At 37.5% G+C, this 16,983-nt stretch overlaps 1 protein-coding gene across 1 annotated transcript in view; it reads right to left on the bottom strand.

Moving 5' to 3' along the window:
- Window positions 1-14,412: 14,412 nt before the first annotated feature.
- The window catches only part of BCKDHB (branched chain keto acid dehydrogenase E1 subunit beta), a 148,318-nt gene continuing 145,747 nt past the window's right edge, over window positions 14,413-16,983 (bottom strand). Inside the window, exon 11 of the mRNA XM_027696628.1 lies at window positions 14,413-15,977. The gene's annotated coding sequence lies outside the window, so the exon portion shown is untranslated. The remainder of the gene's footprint in view (window positions 15,978-16,983) is intronic.

Below are 16,983 nucleotides of genomic sequence, written 5' to 3' on the forward strand. Positions count from 1 at the left end.
AAGTGCTTCCACAATATATAGACTGGTCCCTGGACCATGTTGTACAGGATAACTCACATCTGCTCTCACTACAGGGCATGGTCCTTGAGGGCACTACCGCCCCTCTACATCTCGATTTCTCCTACCCTCTTTGTGTTGGGCTGAACTAGAGTCTGGTAATAAACAGAGGATTTTTCCAGCTTCCCCAGAAATGGCTGTAGGGGTGTAGTTGGTGTCCCTGGGAAGGGAAAAGGCTGCAAGCCATCGCACAACCTTCTGTACCAGGGGACTCAGCTCTCCCAGCTCCAGGTCACCTGATTTGGAGTCTATTCCTGCCCCCAGCTTCCCCTTACTCTCACCTATGGTCTCTGTCACTATAAAATATTAATATGTATTCATTTCTTCTTCCTTCCTAAGAAGCACACAAAAAAGTGAGTCCCGCCTCAGTATTTTTTAATGCTGCTAGGATTGTTACAGATCACAGCAGATCAACATCATATTGTTGTAGGAATAAACTTTCAGTGGTATTCAAAAAGAAATGTTCACTCTCACAGCAAAACCTGTATTTTTATCAAGTATGAAACATTTGGGAGCTGTGCTAAATTTGACAGCTTACAATGGAAGACAATAAGAATTAATTTTTTTTTCTGAAGTGTCAATGAAATTTACTTTATTATGGCAAAATTTTGCCTTTCAACAGTTTTTCCATTATTTCATTTTAAGATGATAATTTTAGCATCATATTTCTATATATATTCCATTAGTTATATTGCAGTTTTGACATTATCCAAGTGAAATAACACAATGGCTCTGAACATAACATTTTCTGGAACAACAGGCCTATAACTCACTTACATTTTCTTTATAAACTACATTCTGTAGATCTCAGGAAATAATCCAGCTTGTAGTCTGGGACTGAAACAAAAAAATTAAAAAAGAAGTTACATTCAACCCAAATGAAAACATAAACTGACACTACAAAAATAAATTAAAAATGAGGTAAGTTATTAGCAGAAACAAATATTTTCCTTTTATTTTAAGGATGTTAATGCCTCTGCCCTTAAATATTTTATTAGCCATTGATTTGTCGTGTTCAGCCCAGCATCATAAATGTATTCTGTCCATGGGAAACATCATTTTTTGGTGGACATAATGAGAAAAGACCTTCCTGGCTCAGACTTTCTTCTACAGAAGAGAATTTGCCCAGTGCCTCCCTTGCCAGGCAAGATTTCTGGTCTTTGGTGATGTCAAAGCATGGGCTAGAATGGCCCTGCTTCTTTTTTTTTTTTCTCTCAAGTTGAAACTTGTGTGGGAGCACTGAGCAGCATTGGTGTCATGTAAACTTGGGCCTACCACCACGTTCATTGCCATCACCATACTTGGTCAGAAAAGCCATATCAACATAACTTGAAATTGCAGGTTTTGTGAGTGGGGACACAAGGGGCAGTTATCTACCATTGGATCCTGTGAAAAAGGAGGTTTATGAGCTTCCCAGGTTTGCCCATTACCAGAAATCCTTTGGTCTCTATAGTGTCAACATGGTAGTTTGATCTAGTTACTGATGTTGTTCTGACCAGCAGAAGAGTGGAACTGGCTTAAAATTAAGTTCTTGAGGAAAAAATAAAAAACAGAGGCAGAAATTAAAATTTAAAAACGTTTGTCTTCACAGGATGATGTTGCAAATACAACAAAACCGAGTAATTCCTTGGGCATTGATGATAACAAACTCCAGTTTCCCGTGTTTTCTTGTCTCAGGACTAAATTTTCAGGTGTTCCTTAAATTCTAAATGTCTCATCAAAATGCTTTACAGTTTAGGAGAGCTGCAATGTTACTTTCGTCTGTGGGTCTCTGGTGTCTAATAAACACAAGCTAACAAGAATGTCAAGAGGTTTTACTCTCTCCGCCACCTCGCTGCTTATCTTCAGGGAGATCACAGTAACCTTTTTGAGTTTACATTACATTTTGTGAAACTAGCTAGGGAACTAGGCTAAAAACAGCACCAGATGCCAGAAGCCCTAATTCTGTCCTTTCCTCTGTTACTATTGCTTCTTAGGCTGCAACATAATACTAAGCACTAAGAACAAGCTTGAACAACATATGTCTGATTCAGGGAGTCCTTCTCTTCGCTGACATATCTTCTCTATTTTGATGTTCTCCTTTTCTGGATTTTCCGGTTCAGATTCTCTGCTTTATAAAAGATACATCATCCTTCTTCTCTTGACCTGCTGGCTGAGCAAAACACAACTAAAAAGGCAGACTTTTGCAATTGCCATTATCTTATGAGAGTGTTTTACTAAAACTAGGAAAAATCTGGTATTTCCTGGGATGTTGAAATCAAGGGTTAGAGTCTCTCTTCTGCAAGACATTCAGACCCAATTCAAATTTTCTAGAATGCTCTCCTTTCTCCTGAGACCAATCTGAACATTTCTCTGAAAAAGATCTCCTCTGAATGGTCCTTAAAGAGAAGAAACAATTTCACCATTGTGCTCCTCTAGCAACCAGATTCTTTTCCCTGCCAAAATGATTGCAGCTCTCTATTGCTTATTTGACAGTGCCCTGAAAGGAGCAAAGTGCTTTCAAATATGGATGAGAAAACAGATTACTGTCTGCAGCAGTTTGGAAGTGTGATGTGATGATGGGGATGACAACAGAACAGAGAAACACAGTGGGAAGGAAAAATCAAGTATAAACAGTGAGACCACACTGCTCTTCCCTGAGACTTACTGCGCTGCATGAAGGGGCAGAAAATCAAGCATTTCAAAACTATGAGGCATAATATCCCATTTTCTTGGGAGCAGATTTTCTTTAATAAAATCTTGATTTTTAAAGAAGTATAAATAAAAAAATAAAAGAGCAGAGCTGTTGTCACGAGCTTGGAAAAGTATTTTGACTTCAATGGCATCTTGATAACATGAACACTTATTTTTTTCCAGAATGATAATAGGTATGGAATTAAGTCTGAGCCAATGACTGCTTTGGAAATACCAGCATTAGAAATGTTTTATTTCTCCAATATTTTACCATTTTGAAATGTGATGATAGCATTACATTAGAATATTAATTAATTACTGAAGTTTTCCCCATCAATTAATTTTTCTAAAGATATTTTCAGATAGACCTGTTGTTGCTGCTCTAGCAGATTGTGGACAGAACAAAATAAGAGCACCTTTTTGAAGAAAAATGTTGTGGTTTCAATAAATTTTAACATTCCTAACAAAAGAAGCATTTGACTGCAGAAACTACTCTAGGCTGGTCACACCCCTAATCTGGCTTGGGAAAAAAAAATCTAGGAAGCTCTTTATTTTCATCTGTTTTTCTAAGTGAAAGCTGCAACATTGACTTCATAAGATTTAAAACTTGCTGTGGTGTGAGCCACAGGACTTTCTGTAACTAGTTATAGTGTTATTTCTGTCTGAAACACCACCAAAAATAACTAGTATAAATCCATTATTTTTAAAAAAAACAAACTTATTTTTGTAGAAATTCAGAATACATACATTTTTGCATAGACTTGTAATATCGGTTGAAAGCAGTGCTAAAAATTAAACATCCTTTAAAAATATATGCCTTATTCCTATGAAGGATTTGATGAATCTATGCAGCAAGCCAGCTTGGATTTTTTCAAAGAATAGAATTCTAATTGTTATTATTCATGTAGCAATAGCATTTAAATACTTCAGTGATTTTCACACCTCAGGGTGTTAAGTAACGTGTCAGTGAGACAGACACTGCTCCAAAGCATTTCTGTTCAAGATGAACAAGCAGTACAAAGGATAGGTGATGGGAAAAACAAAAGATGCAGAGCAAGGAGTGACCTAACAAGACATGCAAATGAAACAAGATGGAACTACTGCAATGCCTTGCCCAAGCAGATGAATTGTCAGTATGGTGACAACACAATAGCAAGACTGAAATTCTAGCCCAGCAAAATTAGTGGTAGAATTTCTCAACAGCTTCAGAATTAAGAATTTTTAGAATTTTAGAATTAAAATCTCTTGTAAGACTCAGCCGGCAGTAACTTGTTCAGCTTTGGGGTCCTCCCAGCATGACAGACATGGACCTGCTTGTGCAGGTCCAGGGGAGGGACGTGAAAACGATCAGGGAGCTGGAGCACCTCTCCTATGAGGACACGCTGAGAGAGCTGGGCTTATCCAGTGTGGAGAAGAGAAGGTTCTGGAAAGGCCTTATAGCAGCCTTCCGGTACTTAGAGGGAAATTAACAAGAAAGATGGGAAGGGATTCTTTATCTGGGACTATAGTGATAGGACAAGGGGTAACAGTTTTAAACCAAAAGAAATTAGATTATTAGGAAGAAATTTCTTATTTTGAGGGTGGTGAGACACTGGAACAGGTTGCGCAGAGAAGTGGTGGATGCCCCATCCCTAGAAGTGCTCAAGGCCAGATTGGATGGCACCTTGAGCAACCTGGCCTACTGGAAGGTCTCCCTGACAATGGCAGGGGGTTTGGAACTAGATGATCTTCAAGTTCCTTTCCAACTCAAACAATTCTATGATTCTAAAAGGAATTTGGAAGCTCTGACACTTTATCTACCAAAGTCATCTTCAAAGTTCCTATTGGCTGAGTGACTAAGGTCTTACATTTCAACTCTATGCAGCATGTACCTGCTCCAGAACTTGTTTAACAACTCTTGTTTAATTTTCTTCTACCTAGTTATGGAAGAACATTTATCAATGTTCAGTGAGCCTTTCTCATTTCTCAAGTTTTCTGCATTTGGAGTTATGGAAAGATTTTAATACACAGAAGGAAATCTTCTAAGGATGCCTAGTCAGTCCTTCCTAAATATTGAGTTCCTGTGAATTCAGCTTCTTAATTTATGGCACAGGTTAACATTATAAGTATATTTCACTATTCTAAACTGTTTGTTGTGTTCTGAAGTCTGTGAGGTATATTCTAAACACACCAACACAAATTTTCTAATTCTTTTTTAGTGACGCACTATTTGTGAATAAAATACACAACAAAATCTAAACACGGGTTAAAATCTTTTGCTAGAAGCTGCTGTCAGATTCCAGATTCAGAGAGATGGAGATTCCAGTAGAGCAAAAGACCTGTTATAATCAGAAGTATGTTAAATATGAATGAATTCAATCATTCACTTGAAATAATATTGATTGCAAAAGTAATTATTTCTTTTCACTGCGAACAGCTTATGGACTAATGGACTAGTTTATTATTAATATTTTTACTCATAAATATTCATAGAATAATCAGGATAATCTTCAGATTGAGAATGTTCACCAGATGTTCTCTCTGACCACATTTTGTTGTTATTTGTGCTGTGTGATTAGCCACTCAAACCATATGGCTTCATTTCTAGTCCATGAATCAGTGACAAATGCTTAGATCTGGATAGTGATGAAAACAAAAGTTCATTTCCATTATGATCTTCAAATGAAAACATTCATGTCCTAAAAATCTTTCTTTTTCAGGAATTGTGAATGTTGTCATCCATTCCACGTGGACATCCAAAACATGATGAATAGCATAATACTTATATTAATCCTAGGGCATTGCTTTTTCTCACAGTTTGCACAGACTAGTCTTTTCTTATTTGACAAGTTCTAATTTTTCCATAGGGTCTAAATTTTAATGACAGCTACATTGTTTTTACTTCTGTTGCTACCATCATCATCATCATCATCATTATCATTATTAGCCTTTGAACTTGTTATTTCTTCAATTAATTCAGTGTATTGATTCAGTCAACACATTTACTTTTCAAAACATGCTTTCAAATAAATATTTCTAGGCAAGGCAGACATATTGGCTCATTTCTTTAAGAAAACAAACACCATTTTAGGAATATTAGGGGAAATGCCATATAAATTGGCACTTTTCTTAAAGATTTCTGCACATAGCAGCACATTTTTTCACAGTTATATAAAAGTCAACTTTACTTGAACATTTCTGAGAAAACTAACACTTTTCTTCAATATCTGGAAATGATTCCTACATAAAACCAATGTGTCTTAAACTTCCAAAGTTTAAGACTGTTGAAAACACAGTCCACATGGCATATTTCATAATACTAGTCTATTCTATTCCTACCTGTTACGTCAGTCATCACCTTGGTATCTGAATGCACAATGTTAAAAAAATCAGTTTTCCTATTAGAAAAAAATTAAAGTCTTACTTCTCAGAGATTACAAGAATTTACTTCATGTAATGAAAAAGAATTTGCTCTAGTCTCAGCATTTTTATTCTCAATATCTTTAAACATGAACTGAGAGAAAACAGAAAAATATAGCTACTGCTTAAATTTATAATTTTGCTACCTGCAAATTGACAAGCAATTTGAGGACACAACAGTTTAATCAGTTCGGACTAAAACATTTTTAGCCCAGGCAAATGTAAGGAAGAATGTAACAATTCACAGTAATCAAATGAGAGCTTTTCCCATGAAAGAGAGTGATAGGTAGGGTCTTAGGGTATATGATGTGGAAGAGCTTATTTGACCGTCATGTTTATCTCTTCTACCTGTAAAATTCTGTGAAGTTGCAAGATGACATTTCATAATGAGCAATACTTCTGAACAGAAATAGTAGAAGGCAGTCCTGCTCTTCAGTAGTGTTTTTCCTTCTTGAATCAGGACCTTGTTGCTGTGCTGTAGTCACATATTTAGAAGGGTTGCATTAGCTACTGTAACGGAGCAGTGCTTCAAGAATTATCCATTGTGATTGACAAATCTCAGACCATGTTTTGCAAGGAGTTTCACAACCTTCTGTTCTGTGTTTTTCAGGATTATAGAAAACATCACACCACTTTACAAGGTTTCTCTTATATCACCAAGTGGTGCACTTGTGTAACAACTATGCGCAGCCTGACATATCCCACCAGAACTGGATTTACCAATCCATGCTGATCCATGCATGCATTATAAACTTAACTATGGTTTCCACATGTACAGCAGCCAGACTGGAGCTACTTTATCTGTGCAGTAGCATCCTACCTGCTAGAAGCTACCAAACATGCAGAGAATCATAGGTAAGAGTAAATTATGTCCAAAATTCACTTGGATAAAACTATTGAGTGGGAAAAAAAGGATTCACCTAGGAAAACCAGACACACAGTATCCTAATGTAGAGTGCATATTTTACTGTGAGTCTGGATTCCTCACTGACAGTCCTGAATTTGACTCCAAGGATCAGCTTTTAATGAGTTAGGTAAACCTGATAAAATCTCTGCATTTATTTCTATGCACATCCACACACACACTTTAATGTATAAGAGATACTGATTATCCTGAACTTTCTGCAAACTTTCTGGTCTGCCAATGAAAAGGAGAGAGAGGAATAGAGAGGAAGAGGAAGGGGGAAGGGAAGGGAATGGGGAAGGGAAGGGGGAAGAGAATAGGGAAGGGAAGGGAGAGGAGGGGAGGAGAAGGGAGGGGAAGGGAAGGGAGGGGAGGGGAGGAGAAAAATCCTGATCCTTTGCATAAAACAGATCTTTTCAGAATGCATGAAAAATGGATGATGACATTGTTCATTTGGAAGAACTGTGTCTCATTATATCGCAGAATATTTCTCCTACTACTACTTCCAATGCTGGTTCAACTTGGTCACTTCACTCTGGAGAGAATCGTATGTTTTGAACAAAAAATCCACAGCAGTCTTTCTGTGCTCTTCACCACTTCTGCAGTGCTCCGACCATTTGTTTGTGTTCTCATTTAACTGGCTTCATTCCTCTAGGCCCATTGAGTGCTGTTATATGCTTTTGTTGCATTTTAAATGAATTTTGAATACTTCAAATAGCTGAAGAACGTGAGCTGAGGCAGTCTGACTTATCTGTCAGTAGCATGAAATAAACTTCTTGGTTGCACTTCTGGCTCTCTTGTTGTCTTCTATCTCTTCCAGCCTTTGAGAAGCACATTGATCACATGCACCCTGACTGATCACCATCCAACTTCAACCCTTCTGGAAGCTAAAGGTTTTACGAAATTGCACCAGAGGATGAAGCTGGCCTGCTGTGCACAGAACACAGAACAAATTAAGCCAAGAAAAAAACTGGTAAAGAAATGTAATGTGATGTAAGAAAATATTTCTTAGTGTATATAGTAGTATCTATAACTTCATTTCCTGTCAGAAAGACATATATAGCACAGGATGGTTATTCATCATTTCTATCAACAGCAATTTTCATGCTGCTACATTTGCAGTAGTAAAAGTTATTCTTAGATGGGACAATATTCCGGTCTTGCAGCATTAGTCAGGAGGAAGAAGCAGGGAATGTGCTTACATATGAAGCTGCAAAATTAAACTAAAGGAGGTGGTGGTGAAGGAGACTATTGCCTAGATGCATTAGGAAGACTAGATAGGAATACTCTGCTGAAAACAAAAGGGGATATTTTTTCTTCCAAGCCTAGAAGATTCTTAACAATATGTCTCATTCTTCTGACAAAGCTGGAGGGCTTCTGCAGTTGGACTGAATTTCACCCACAAGATCTGCTTTAAACTAGGGGAGTAAAATGGATATATTTTCTTGTTTTATGTCTGTCTCTAAACTCAGGTTTTTGCAGAAACAGAAAATACTCATAAATAACTAACTGCAATTTATTTGCACTTTTAATGCATCTTTTTATGAATCACTATCTCATCACTATCTAGATTTCTGAAACAGGAAACTTCCATGACCAAGGCAACCCACATTCTAGGTTTGGGAGGAAGTAGGGAACTGTCACGCATTAGAATATTATTTCATTTGTATAAAGACCTGTAAATCTTTTATTAAATATTGGTGGGGTTTTTTTAAATTTGTAATTATTATTATTTTAAACGAAATCCATTTATTAATTGGTTTTATTTTCTTCAGGGCAGCATACCAATGACTTGACACCACAAAACGCTCACCTATCAGCATAGCCACACAGATTTCAATTGGTTAGTTAGAAATTGCTTATAACCATTTCAGAGGTTTGATTTCAATTATATCCTTTGAGATTCTCAGCTATCATTGTACACTTTGATAAGTGAAACTAGCAGCTGGAATCCAGCCCTTTCATCTCTGTTTACACACTATAAAAAACAAGAACAATGAAATTTGAAAAGGATAGAAAGGGAAAAGGAAAATTACATAAATGAGATTGAAGAGAATAACAAAACAAAATCAAACACATCAGATAAAAGAAGAGTAGAAGGCCAAGTTTACGTCTTCAGTTTTGAAAAGGATTATTTCCTGATGTACAGTTTCCCACAGAACTGATTCTGAAAAATAAGAATAGTCAGGGCAGTCGTTCAGTTCTATCAAGTAATATCAATAAGCTATCAATGTGTTGCCATCTTTGTGAGATAAAGAATTTTCTATTTGTTGAAGGTGCAAACCAAAAAATTTGAAACTCAATGAATTTTCAAATAAAAATAATTATTTCTTGTACCCTATTTTTAAACATATGTCAGCCTAAAATAAGGTTCCATTTATTTATCTCTTCTTCAGGGGTCTTACTGTTCTTCAAGGGTCTCACCCTTTTCCTGTCTGAAAACATCTACTCATTTCTATTCTGTGGCCAGTCATGATGAAGTGTTCCTCCCTAACACACTTGGATGGCACATCACAGAAAAGGTGTTAGGTGGTCCATACCAACAATCAACAACAGTGTAACAGTAGCAAAACTCCTGCCTGGAAGTAACAAGGCACATGAAGATAAAATTCAGTCTCCCTCCATCCAGATGCTGTCCCAGTGGAGCAGGCTGAGGCGGACTCACAGAATAGCAATGAGACTCCCGAATTCTGTCAGTCAGGATGCAAACCAATCACGAACATAAAGAGGGAGGACTGTTAATACAGATTATAAAATTTCTTGCAATCAAAGAGAGAAGATACATTCCTCTCATTTGCTTATATTATGCAGAACAAAGCTGTAATGACTGCTCTGGGGTGGTTTCAGTTCAGAATAAAAGCTCATGTTGCATCTACACCAAGGCAATCTTCCCAGTCACACAATACATCATTTCTTAAAACAACAATATGCCTTTAATATTTGCAAAGATTAAAAATAAGTTTTTCCTCTTAAAACTGAACTCATGGAATAGCTATATTCAAGAAGTCTACACATGCACCAGCCATGGACCAGGCAGCCTCATACCCACAACATAGCACCTGGTATACCACAAGGTTTGCTGCAGTACACTATTTCATCCACTAAATTACCAAGGCACCATCAGTTTTGTGACAGCTTGGTAAACTTGGTGATGTGGGATATTTAAGCAGGATTTGGACATTTCTGTTGGACATTTCATGCTGCACTGCTATTATTAGTATATTTAGTGTTTAGACATCTTTTACTGCCTTCTGTAAACCAGTAAGTCAAAATAATTTAATTTCTTCCTGGAATTTTATTCCAGAGAAACCAACTCATGTGTGCTCCACTTGTTTAAAAAAAAAAATAAAAAATATTTACAATCTCCCTACTTTGAAGTCCTGTCTGTCCCATGCAAACCTTTTTTCTTTTCTTTTTTACCTTCCCCATCAAAGAAAGATTTGGACTTTTCTTTTTCCTTTGAATTCTTAAGAATTATTAAGAATTATTCATTGGAAAACTCCCCTGAGAAATGGACTGCCGTATCTTCCCTCTTACCTTTCACACAACATGCAATTCCTGAGAATGGACCCATGACTTGAGAAATAGAGCAGATCTCAGGGTCTAACCCCAATCCATGGCAGCTAATGGGCTTTGAGACAGGTTGAAACCCAGAAATATTGCAAAATCAGTTATCAGCCATTGCATAAGCAAAAGATGGACCAGTTTGTAGCACAAACCAGCCCTCGCACATCAGTGAGCCCTGTGTTGAAATGCTGATTGCTAACCACGATGTCTGCAACACAGTCTGATTTTAGGAAAGCTCTGGATTAAACAAAGTCATTTCTCTTCTAGAAACTGGACAATCCAAACCACTAGAATGAAGCAGTACTGTGGTTTCATGTTGCATGCTTGTAATTAGAGTGCAGATTGATAGTTACTTCATTATCATCCTTCAAATCCTTCCTTAAGCTGTTTTTTGCAAAAAAAAAAAAAAAAAAAAGAAAAAAAGTGGCAAGGCTATTATGATTGCTTACAAAGCTAAGCCATACCTTCTCATTCCTGCTCAGTCTGTATCCATCTATTGCCTCATATTTAGAAGCTCTTTATTCTATATTTGTAAAGTACCTTTCAAAATGGGACCCAGACCCACAACTGGCTGTCTGGAGCATCACAAGATGAAGACAAGTCAGCATCAGGCTTTCCAGGTTCAAAAGGTTGATGATCTGAATGCATCTTTTAAGTTTATCTTGAGAGGTAATACAAATGAGCTTATAAAATGAGTGGGTTTACCTTCTCATGGAACAAGAAGAATGCATGATCTACTGTACTGTTTTTTATGTATTCAGCAAACAAATGTATTTCGTTAAATGCATAATGCAATGTCATCACCCATGTTGTGGCTGTCTGTCTTAGCAGATTCTGCTTTACACAGATTCTCCCTCTTTCCTAATATCACCACAGACATGATGAATGGAGACAGGCAGCATACCTTAGGTGGCTGTCAGCTGGGACAAGACAATGGCAGTCAGCGAAACAAGACCTACCTCTGCAGGTCTGCAACACAAGGGGCCCCCAAAACCTCCAGATAGTGAACCATCGTTTTCCCTGCCAGCAACATTTTACCTACATTGGGAGAGGGAAGGAGAGCCTGAGACCAGGTTTTGCCCATACAATTTGCAAAAATTGAGGAGAACTCACTGAAGCAAAGGATTTAGCATTCAAGCAATGCTAATGAAGCTCAAGGGATGAGCTTCTATTATTTTTGTTTACAGTAAAAAGCTTATCAGAAACACTATTATGAGTTGGAAAGCCTACCCTACGCTACTTTTAGTCATCCTGAGTTTGTCCTTCACACTCACTGGAGGTAAAAGACGATGCTTTGGACCTCATGTGCTGATACATCGTTATCAGCTCTTCCCAGAGAAAAAGCCTGTTAGCAAGGGCTGACAATGTGAATGCTCTATTTTACTATATAATGCTTCCATAATGAACATATTTCTCTCAAAAGTTAATTTTCCTCAGCCTCTGTGGCTTTCTTCTCCCTGGGAGGTGTGGATTTCTGACTAGCCACAGGAGGATCTATCATGGTCAGTGAAACGCCATGTTCCTGAGGTCAGGACCAGCATAACCCAGTAAAAAACAACCCAGCAGCTGGGCAGGATCTCTTTTCCAGTGCTGGCATTTCATTCAATTTGATTCTTTTCTGGAAACCACGGTCTCTTGTATATTTTTAAGTCCCAGGGTAAACCAATCTAGCTTGTTCCTGAAATAACTCCAGCTCTATTATGGCAAGGCAAGAAGTCAGGGATTTTTTTTTTCTCTCCTGGTTTGTTATTTAGTGCTTTTTATGAGACATGCATGTGGCAAACATCAAATTAAAATACCATCAGTCTCAACACTATATTGTCAGTGAAGACAATGATTTCCTTCATACTGATTTGAAGATGGTTTATGTCTGTAGTGATATGTTTGTCACCTCACTACATGCAAAACTGCATTCACTGCCTTTTAAAATGCAAAGGGAACAGAATAAAACACTTATAATCAAGTTAAGTTTCCTCCAAAATTGAAAAAATTATATTGGAACAGATATAGCTATGTGTTTTCAGATGCAGATGTATACAATTAAGCACTGAGAGGATAATAAAAAAGTTGTGATTGAATCCAACAACAAAGATTTGAAAAACACTTAAGGTTACTCCTAATATATGTCTTTGAAATGGTATCTATACATGAATTACTCTGTGAAAATTTGCTCCTTCATTGAAAAGCTCTAGTTTTGTCTCCCATCCTTGTATCAAAGGCTTGAAATTTGGCAGAAAGACTGCACTAACACCAGGTATGAATGGTATGCCAAAGAACAGCTGCCCAAGATTCTAAAGGAAAAAAAAAAAGACAAATGTAAATATTTGTTAGTCTTTGGCAGCAAAATTGTCCCAAAAAGTATTTCACAGAGCATGAATTATTGTGGATTGATGGGGCTTGATCAGGACTTTACATGCAATTGTTCTTATTACCTCTTGCTGGAGCCCACTGTGGGGACAGACACAAGGAATGACCAGACACAATTGCTCTTTCTTGTTTTCTCTCTGGACACTTATTTTAACCACTAACATGCCATTCAGATTTGTTCCAAAAAATTTAAAAAAAAACAAATAATCTGAGCCCTGTTCCATCCTACCAAAATCTCACCTTTCCAGTAAGTCAAAGAACCTCCTATTTGATTATATTTTGGTGAGAACATGGTTTCAAGTAGCCTGACCCCAAATTACGATGGAAATTACCCCAACCACTCATTCTTCCAACAGAAATTTTATTTGGCTGATGACTCACAGTAAAACCCTCCCTATTTACAAAATGCATTCCTGAGGTAGAATATCATTTTGCACTCATTGAAACACAAAGCATGTCCCCTAGGGAGGTTTGTCCATGGCAGAAAAGGTTGAAAAATGTTGTTATATTTATGAATCTTTCAAAATTTGACTTAAGAATGAAAAGACCTGGAAGATAACTTGCACAAATTATGTTGGTTTTAATTTAAATACCATTTGTCTAATGGGAAGGTGGTGTTGTCCAATTTCTTTTTTTGGTTTGCTACTAAATGAAAGTTTGCACTGTGCAAACAGTGAAGATACATATTTGCTTTACTTCTTGAAAGAGTAGGGGAATTTTTTGCTTCTTGAAGACAGCAGCCAAGCTGAGAAATAGCACTTCCTAAGAGCTGAGCTGCTGAACACCAGAATTCTGCTCTGTTTCAGTTCAAGGAAGTCTTCGGCTGAAATCAGAACAAGTGTGTTGTCAATAGTTTTTTCAGACTTTCTTAGCAAGAACAAGTACCCGGAAAGATTATTGATTTTATTTCAGTTTTTTATAAAAAATATACTCTAATTTTTCAAGATTCTGTGGAATTTTCAACTCATCCAGAACAGATGGAATATTATTGATAAGAGGATGAAGGGAATGTACGCCAAAATACTTCACAGAAACTGATCCCCGTTTTTTTTCCCAGTAAAGATGAGTCACTTATTTTATACTGAAGGCAGAGCAAAATATGCACAGATATAGAGCAGCTGACGTGCACCTAATTCCCACACTGTCATATACCCCAGGGTAATGCATCCATGTTCCCATGGACACATGCTGCCTCTTGAGCTGTGTGGATTGATGCAGCTCAGAGAAAGCCTTTGAAAGATCAGTAATTGACCAGAGATGAAGTTATGTCTCTTCCTCTATTTCACTGTTGCAGCATGCAGGAACCTGTTTTTCCTTGCCCCACTCACATAAATTTCCTGAAACCAGCTCCCCTGAATGACAGACCTTAGTCCAACTGGCAACGTAGAAGAATAAGCATTCCTCTCACCAACTCACAAAAACATTTGCATAGGAAGTTAATAAATAAGCCAGAATAATAGAAGTGCACTGCATTAAATATGAATTTTTGTATTTCTTGTATTTCTTAAGACACTGGCAAACACAGCTGACCAGTATTTATTAGCTGATGAGAGATTATTCACTGCAGTTGTAGATTGTTTTCAAAGTGAAATTGGTTGTTGTAATTATTTATTTAGCCAAATAGTAGCTATTAATATTTATCAGTGACAGAAAAGAAGTGCAGACTTACTTTTGAATAAATTAGAGAGGTACCATTCTATAGTAGTTACATAATGCAAAAAACTACCTGCTTAACCTTTAGTTACAGTTCCCAAATCTCCTCCCCAGGGTGAGCAGGCTGTATAGAGAAAGAAACATAGGCAGACCCATAGAACAGTATAATTTCCACTATATGTAAGCAGTAAAATCAAAAATACCAATTTAAATTGAATAAAATAATGCATCCCATATGTGCTCATGGTCATTTTATAAAATAAATTGCTGTTTCTTATATTCCCTTTGCACACAGTGCATTTCAGCAGATTGACACAGCAAAGGGAAAGGATCAAACAACAGCCAAGGGGATTTGCTGTCTGCAGATCCCCAGTCCACAGGCACATTGAGGTTCAACAGACAGATAACCAAAATGTGTGCCTGTAGTAGAAGTCATCTCAATGACTTCTTGAAAGCAGAGCATTCTTAAGGTGTGTTCATGCTTCTAGGAATGTTGCTGAAACTGACATTGTTATCAAAAATTTAGTAGAGCAGAATGTTAACTCTTTTATGTTTAAACAAAAATATTTGCTGATTATTTTTCCACACTTGATAAATTTTTCACCATCTTTTCCAATACATGAACTGATGGCCATCAGCTGAGAGGAGAAAGGGGTAGGCTGAAGTTAAATAAATGAAAATGTTTCTTTGCACAAAAGTCCCTTTTACAATACGCTAAAGCACACATGAGCTTGGTCACACTGGGCCAAACCAAGGGACTTTATGGTGCAGTACCCTGTCTCCAGCAGGGTCTCCAGCCTGAAAAAGGAGTCAGACCATAATATATCTGGTTTTACCTTCTTAGGCAGCCCTTTTCTGCTGACTTGAGTGTCCTTTTTATGTGGATGAACACTTTCATTGAAATATGTCTCCAAATGAGATTTTAGTATAACCTCCTGTATACCCAAGTTATCACAAATCATTCAAATATCTTTATTAAATCTGGAAACTTCAATTAAGGTTTTTCCTTCTTCAAGAAATTACAGGTAAAATGTGTGCAGAAAGTGGGAAAGAGCTTGGAGCCACTGATAGAAAAGACCTCTACAAAGGGAAAAAAACTGATCACAAAAAAAAGATCAGTTCACAACAGAAGTTATGTTATACATTTACCTACTAAAGAGATGGAAAATCACATCAAGATCCCTGCCAAAGTGCTGAAGAGATGGTCAGAAGGCAAAAGGGACAGGAGGTAAGATAGTCTGCCAGCTTTGTGTGATGAAAAGACAGAGATGCATCAGTCAGGCAGTCAAGCCAAAAGGATTTGCTGCACAGTCTCAGAGGGTTCATGAATCCTGCCTGGCAGCCAGAGCTTGGTAGTCTGAAGAAACTTAAAATAGAAAAACAATACCAAAAATTCAACAAAGAGAGAACGTGTCAACACAACAAGGGCTTCTTAGTGAACAGCACTTCCTTAACCTGTCCAAGAAGACCTGAAACTGCTACTTTGCTTCTCAGCACTTCTAAAGTTTGCCCTGTGAAAGAGTTACTGCTTCACCACCTGCAACAAATGTTTGCAAGCATTATGACCACAGGCACATCAGATTTCAGAAGCCAAGGACAAACCCTCTCTCACTCTGGCTTACATACCCAAGGCTTGTTATCATTGTACAGCAACAGTCAACACAACAGATTTTTTAATAAATTATGTCTGAATTAAACTTTGCACAATATATGCTGAATCCTTCAATCCTGAGAGAGAGTGGGAGAGGAATATTCTCAGTGCTATGGTTTAACCACTGTTGAACTGACAAAAAGCCATGTCTTGTTTAATTTTTGGGACTGGCTTGAAACCTTGGTTACGTTAAATCAATGAAAACGCTGCTGTTGGCTTGAGAGAGTTTAGCATCTATGAATATGCTATTCAAACCTGGGATAAGGGAAAAAAGCTGTAAAATTCAGACAGCATGGAGTTCCGCAGTATAACTGGACCTGGCCCTCCTAGAAAAATACAAGTTTGTGTTCTCCAGCCTCACAGGGTCCACGAGACCAGGGTTTGCCAAGGTGCTTAGACCTTGACCCATATGGCAGCCCAGAGCTGGAACTCAGCCCTCCTCCCAGCCTCTGTCTCTCTCTTACTCTCCTCTACTCTCTCTCACTCAGCCTGTACCACCGCCACCATCCCAAAGGTATGGTATTCAATCAGGGGAAAGGGCATAAGATTTTGCCCCCCCATCCTTCTGGCAAATCAGTATATTTTCCTCTATCCTCCCCCCAGAAGTGATTGTTTAGGAATCATGTCAAAATGTTGAAATTTCCATTTCTTCCATCAACTTTCTAGAAAAACAGGAAAAAAAAGTTTGAGTCCAATTACCAGCATGTAAAAT

This window comes from Neopelma chrysocephalum, unplaced genomic scaffold (genome assembly GCF_003984885.1).
Source record: "Neopelma chrysocephalum unplaced genomic scaffold, ASM398488v2 Primary Assembly neopelma1_23b, whole genome shotgun sequence".
NCBI classification, from domain to species: domain Eukaryota; kingdom Metazoa; phylum Chordata; class Aves; order Passeriformes; family Pipridae; genus Neopelma; species Neopelma chrysocephalum.